The sequence below is a fragment of the Cynocephalus volans genome, chromosome 4 (genome assembly GCF_027409185.1).
Source record: "Cynocephalus volans isolate mCynVol1 chromosome 4, mCynVol1.pri, whole genome shotgun sequence".
Classification (NCBI taxonomy): Eukaryota; Metazoa; Chordata; class Mammalia; order Dermoptera; family Cynocephalidae; genus Cynocephalus; species Cynocephalus volans.
The window spans coordinates 163514430-163521473 of NC_084463.1; positions in this window are offsets into that span (position 1 = coordinate 163514430).

Genomic DNA, 7044 nt, shown 5'->3' on the forward strand with positions numbered 1-7044 from the left:
TTACCCAGACCAGATCCCTTATATCATTGTCTGGGAAGATCTAGTCACGGATCCTCCTCCGTGGGTCCATCCCTTTGTTCCCTTAACAGGTCCATCGGCTATATTTGCCCTTTGAGAAATGAAAAAGAAGCCAGAAGTCCTACCCTCCACTGATTCAGACTTGCTTCTTCTAGACCCTCCCCCTCCCTATCTCCCTTCTCTCCGACCACAGGCAGTCCGCCCGTCAGCCCCACCAGAGGACCCACAAGAACCCGAGAGAGGGCCTGCTCAAGGGACACGCAGCAAACGAGTGGCCTCCCCAGAGGCAATTCCTATCTTCCCCCTGCAGGCTTATGGCCCTCCTGATGAAGAGGGCAACCAGCCCTTACAGTACTAGCCTTTCTCCTCTTCCAATCTTTACAATTGGAAATCTCAGAATCCCCCTTTCTCTGAAAACCCCCAGGGTCTCACTAACCTTGTAGAATCCCTTCTCTTTACTCATCAGCCCACCTGGGATGACTGCCAGCAGCTCCTCCAGGTCCTGTTCACCACCAAGGAGAAACAACGGATCCTCCTGGAGGCTCGAAAGAATGTTCCAGGAGTCGATGGGTGACCTACCCTCCTCCCTGATGTCATAGGTACAGGATTCCCATTGACCAGACCTAACTGGGATTTTAACTTGGCAGAAGGTAGGGAGCATCTGAAGGTCTATCGTCAGGCTCTAATGGCAGATCTCCGAGGGGCAGCAAAATGCCCCACCAATTTGACTAAGGTAAGAGAGGTAATCCAGGGGCCCAATGAGTCTCCGTCAGCATTTTTGGAGAGACTCGTGGAGGCATTCCATCAGTCTACCCCGTATGATCCTAGTAGTGAGGAGCACAAGGCTACAGTGACAGTTGCTTTTATTGACCAGTCTAGTAGAGACATCAGGAAGAAACTGCAGAAGCTTGAAGGGTTACAAGATAAGTCGTTGAGGGAATTAGTGCAGGGGGCTGAAAAGGTTTATCATAATAGAGAGTCAGAGGAAGAAAAAGAAGAAAGAAAGCAGAAAGAGCAGAAAGCTAAAGAAATGAAGAGAGAAAAGTGCCAAGAAAGAAATTTTCATAAAATTCTGGCCACTGTAGTCAGGGAAACTAGTGAGCCCAGTAAGACAGTATCAGGCAACAGGAAGGAACTCTTAGCAAAGGATCAGTGTGCGTACTGCAAGGAGAAAGGACACTGGGCTCAAGAATGCACCAAGAAAAAGAAAAAGCCTCAAGCCCCCAAGGTCTTGGCCCTGCAGGAAGACAGTGATTAGAGGGGATGGGGTTTGGACCCCCTCCCCGAACCCAGGGTAACCCTAACAGTGGAGGGGAAGCCTACTCAGTTCGTAGTAGATATTGGAGCCAAGAATTTAGTACTACAACAAGCAAATGGACCCCTTCTCAAAAAGAAGTTGTGGGTACAAGGGGCTACAGGGTACTGGCAGTACTCATGGACTACCCGAAGATTGGTGGACCTAGGCATGGGCCGGGTATCCCACTCGTTCATTGTCATTCCTGAGAGCCCCTACCCACTACTGGGAAGAGATCTCCTCACCAAAATGGGTGCTCAAATTTTGACCCCGAGGGACCTTGGGTGTTAGATCGACAAGGAAAGCCTCTCCAGATACTAACTCTCAGGTTAGAAGATGAATACCAATTGTTTGAAAAACAAGGGCGGGAGACCGGACAGATGGACTGGTGGTTAGAAAACTACCCCCAGGCGTGGGCAGAAACTGCAGGGATAGGGAAGGCTAAAAACCGGCCCCCCGTCCAAGTAGAGCTGAAGGCTCAGGCCAGTCCTATAGCTGTCCGACAATACCCAATGTCCCGAGAGGCACACGAAGGCATCCGACCCCACATTGCCCATTTGCTCCAGCTGGGGATCCTATGGAAGTGCCAATCAGCCTGGAACACGCCCTTGCTGCCCTTCTGAAAACCTGGGACTAACGACTACCAGCCAGTCCAAGATCTCTCAGAGGTAAACAAATGTGTGGCCGACCTCCATGCCACTGTCCCTAATCCCTATAATCTTTTAAGTTCTTTACTTCCAGACAAGACCTGGTACTCGGTACTGGACCTCAACGATGCCTTCTTCTGCTTACCGCTGGCTGTAAAAAGTCAAGATTATTTTGCCTTCGAATGGAAAGATCCAGAGACTGGCCTAGCAGGGCAACTCACGTGGACCCGCCTGCCTCAAGGATTCAAGAACTCGCCCACCATCTTTGATGAGGCCCTCCACCAGGACTTGGCCATGTTCTGGGCCTCTAATCCCCAGGTAACTCTGTTACAGTATGTAGATGACCTCCTCCTGGCAGCGGCCGACAAAGAACTGTGTCTGGAAGGGACAAAGCGTCTCCTCACAGAGTTGGGGGAGCTGGGCTATCAAGACTCTGCCAAAAAGGCTCAGATCTGCAAGCGACAGGTCAGTTACCTGGGGTACCTTCTTAAAGATGAGAAGAGGTGGTTGTCTGAGGCCAGAAAAGAGACAGTGTTTCACATTCCGCCACCCACTAATCCAAGACAAGTCAGGGAATTTTTAGGTACCGCCGGGTTCTGCCGCCTATGGATACCTGGTTTTGCTGACATGGCAGCCCCATTATATCCCCTCACTAAGAACAGTCAGCCCTTCAAGTGGGGAAAAGAGGAGCAACAGGCTTTTGACAACATTAAGACAGCCTTGATGTCCGCACCGGCTCTGGGACTCCCCGACGTAACTAAGCCCTTCCACCTGTATGTGGCAGAAAATAAGGGGGTTGCGAAGGGGGTCTTGACTCAAAGACTGGGGCCCTGGAAAAGGCCTGTATCATATCTGTCTAAAAAACTAGACCCAGTAGCCTCGGGGTGGCCAGCTTGTCTAAGGATCATAGCGGCAGTTGCAGTTCTGGTAAAAGATGCTGACAAGTTGACTATGGGACGGAGTTTGGTAATTTTGGCACCTCGTGCCTTAGAGAGTATTGTCCACCAGCCCCCCGACCGCTGGCTCACAAATGCTCGCATGACTCACTATCAGACTCTGTTACTGAATTCAGACTGGGTTACTTTCGCTCCACTGGCGAGTTTAAATCCAGCCACGTTGCTACCAGACCCTGACCTTGACCCTCCTATCCATGACTGCCAGCAAGTGCTTGCTGAGGCACATGGATGGTGGAAAGACTTGTCAGATCAGCCTCTGACAGACGCCGAAGCCACCTGGTTTACTGACGGCAGCAGTTTCCTGGAGGAAGGAGTACGAAAGGCAGGAGCTGCTATAGTAGACGGCCAGAACCTGATATGGGCACAGACCTTACCTGCAGGAACTTCCACCCAGAAGGCAGAACTCATCGCCCTCACAAAAGCCCTTGAACTAGGAGAGGGCAAAAGAATCAGCATCTATACGGACAGCAGGTATGCCTTTGCCACTGCTCATGTGCACGGTGCTATATATCAACAACAGGGTCTGCTGACCTCTGGAGGAAAAGAAATCAAAAACAAGGCAGAGATCATAGCCCTGCTAGAGGCCCTTCACCGACCGCTAAAAGTGAGTATTATACACTGCCCGGGCCACCAGAAAGGGGATTCCCCCATCGCCAGGGGAAACAACTTGGCCGATTCTGAGGCAAGGGCGGCAGCCCACGGGTCCACGCCTATTCTGTTAGTTAACGTCCCTGAGCCAGAAAAGCCCAAGTTTAAAACTGTGCTGAGGACGTAGCAGTGATCTCAAAGGACTCTAATAACTATTATAATCAGGAAAAAGGGCGCTGGCATGCAGCGTCAGGCAAGCCTATCTTACCACAAGAACAAGCACGCGCCATGATCAAACAAATGCACCAATGGACTCCTCTGGGAGTAAACAAATTGGTCCAAACTGCCCTAAGAACAAAATATCATATCATAGGGCTAAAACAATTAGTAGAGCAGATAGTTCAAAGCTGTGTACCTTGTCAAAAAGTAAATGTCTGCAAAAATACAGCGGGACCTGGCAAGAGACTTAGGGGAGACAGACCAGGAGTATATTGGGAAGTAGACTTCAGAAATCAAGCCAGACTGATACGGTTACAAGTATCTCCTAGTTTTTATAGACACCTTCTCCGGATGGGTAGAAGCATTTCCAATGAAACAAGAAACAGCCACAGTCGTGGTCAAGAAAATCCTGGAAGAAATCTTCCCACGTTTCGGGGTGCCCAAGGTAATCGGGTCCGACAATGGACCCGCCTTCGTTGCCAAGGTAAGCCAGGGAGTGGCCAGATACCTAGGGGTCAATTGGAAATTACATTGTGTCTATAGACCCCAGAGTTCAGGACAGGTAGAAAGGATGAACAGGACTCTAAAAGAGACCCTGACTAAATTAACCATGGAGACTGGCGTAGACTGGGTGGTGCTACTTCCCTCGGCCCTGTTTAGAGCTAGGAATACCCCCTCCCAGTTCAACCTGACTCCCTTTGAAATTCTCTATGGTACCCCTGCCCCCTTGACTTCACTGGGGGACGCCTTTGATCTCACTTGCCACAGTAATGGTGACTTATATGCCAGGATGAAAGGACTACAAGCGGTGCAGAAGGAAGACTGGATGCAGCTGGCGGCCGCCTGTGAGCCTGGGACCCCCGAAGTTTCTCACCAGTTCCAGGTTGGAGACACAGTCTATGTGAGACGATATCGCTCGCAGACCTTGGAACCCCGCTGGAAAGGACCTTACCTGGTGCTCTTGACAACCCCCACGGCTGTGAAGGTAGACAGGATCTCCACTTGGATCCACGCCTCGCACGTAAAGCCTGCGCCGCCAGAGGACCGAGGACCGAGAGACCCCGCCTGGAAAGTCCAGAGTTCCAAGGAGCACCCCTTAAGACTGAAAATTGTTTGGACATCCTAAGTGTTGTAAGATGAAAACTCTCTTGCTTTTCTTATGCTTAAAAATCTTTTCCTAGGGCCCGGGAGCTAGTAGCCCCCATATCCCCAGAAACTTCACTTGGTATGTTGTAAATGGGGTGGGAGATACAATCTGGAGTCAGTCCAAGGTCACTACAGGAGAGTGGTGGCCTGACTTATTTCCAGATATGTGTAAACTAGCTTTAGGAGCCCCAGGCAACTGGGATTTAGAAGAATACTTTGATAGCCATAAACCCCCTGTCACCCCCAGCCCACCAGGCTGCCCTGGGATATCAGGAGGGGTAGGTTGCGCAACCCCTTCCAGAAGAAGTCTGCTAAGCGCTCTCACCTTTTATGTATGCCCTGGGTTCCACCACGACAGGAAACTCAGCTCCCGGTGTGGAGAAAAAGCAGATTATTTCTGCAAGAGCTGGGGGTGCGAGACCACGGGAGACACATATTGGAGTCCATCGTCATCCTGGGATTATATAAAAGTAACTGCTAATTATACCCACAAAAAGACTGTCCCTGCCTGCAAGGGACAGTGCCACCCCCTCCGAATGTCCTTCACGGATTCAGGAAAAAAAGCCATCGGATGGGAAAAGGGATTTACATGGGGACTACGGTTTTACAAAACAGAATATGATGATGGGCTGTTTACCATCAAACTCAAAATAGAAACCTAGAATACTGCCATAGGCCCCAATAAATACTTAGTTCCAGGGGTCAAACCAAAGGCTACCCCAGCACCCCCGGGTACCCAAGCAGAGTCTTCAGCCCCCTCTAAAAAGTCCAAGACTAGGGCACCAAAGGGAGTAACCCAGCCCCTGAGCATCAAGAACAACCTAGGTTATTCAGCTTAATTTCTGAAACCTTCAAGGTCCTAAATAATACTAACCCCAATGCTACCCGCTCCTGCTGGCTCTGTTATAATGTTGCACCTCCATATTATGAAGGAATAGCCTTCAGAAGTAAAGTTAATACTACAACTGATGTCTCCAGCTGTCGTTGGCAGCAAGGACAGGTCAAACTCACTCTGTCAGCTGTTGCGGGGCAAAGAACATGTGTGGGAAAAATCCCCTCCTCACACAGCCCGCTGTGCAAACAGACGCTTAATGTGACCCAGTGTTCTAGTGACACATATCTGTTGCCCCCTCCAGAGGGATGGTGGGCCTGGGCTACTGGGATCACACCCTGTGTTAGCTTACAGGTCCTAAAAGGGACCCAAGATTTCTGTGTGTTGGTTCGGTTGCTGCCTCGGATCATTTATCATCCCTATGAAGATCTATTATCATATTGGGATGAAAATAACAGGAACTACCGAACCAAAAGGGAGCCCCTAAGTATCACGCTCTCTGTTCTCTTGGGCTTAGGATTGGGAGCAGCTGGGGCAGCTACAGGAGCTTCAGCTCTGGCTATTCAGCATCAAAATTACCAAAGTTTACAGGCCGCCATAGATGCTGATATTAAAGAAATAGAAAATTCAATTACTAAGTCACAAGAGTCCCTCACCTCTCTTTCTGAGGTGGTCCTACAAAATAGAAGGGGACTAGACCTCTTGTTCCTTCAGCAGGGGGGACTCTGCACTGTAGTAAGAGAAGAATGTTGTTTTTACATTGATCACTCAGGGGTAATTAAAAACTCCATGGCCAAAATTCGGGAAGGCCTGGCCAAAAGAATAAAGAAAAGGAAACAAAATCAGGGATGGTTTGAGTCATGGTTCAACTCTTCCCCGTGGTTCACAACCCTCGTGTCTACCCTGCTAGGACCATTAGTTATTTTAGTATTGCTTCTAACCTTTGGTCCCTGCATTTTTTTTTGTCTTTTTTGTGACTGGCCGCACCGTGCTCAGCCAGGGAGCGCACCGGCCATCCCTATATAGGATCTGAACCCACGGCAGGAGCGCTGCTGCACTCCCAGCACTGCACTCACCGGAGTGCACCACGGGGTCGGCCTGGTCCCTGCATTTTAAATCGTTTAGTAGTTTTTGTTAGAGAACGTGTTAGTACTGTCCAAATTATGATGTTAAGACAAAAATATCAGGAATTAAATCAACAAGAGACAAGTATTTCATGATTGAAATACGCACAAGAAAAAGGGGGGAATTGTAGAGTAAAATATAACTTTAACATGCGCAATTTATTTCTGCACTAATACCATTTCAAGTAAGGCAGCTTCTAAGGCGCCAAGCAGGCAGGCC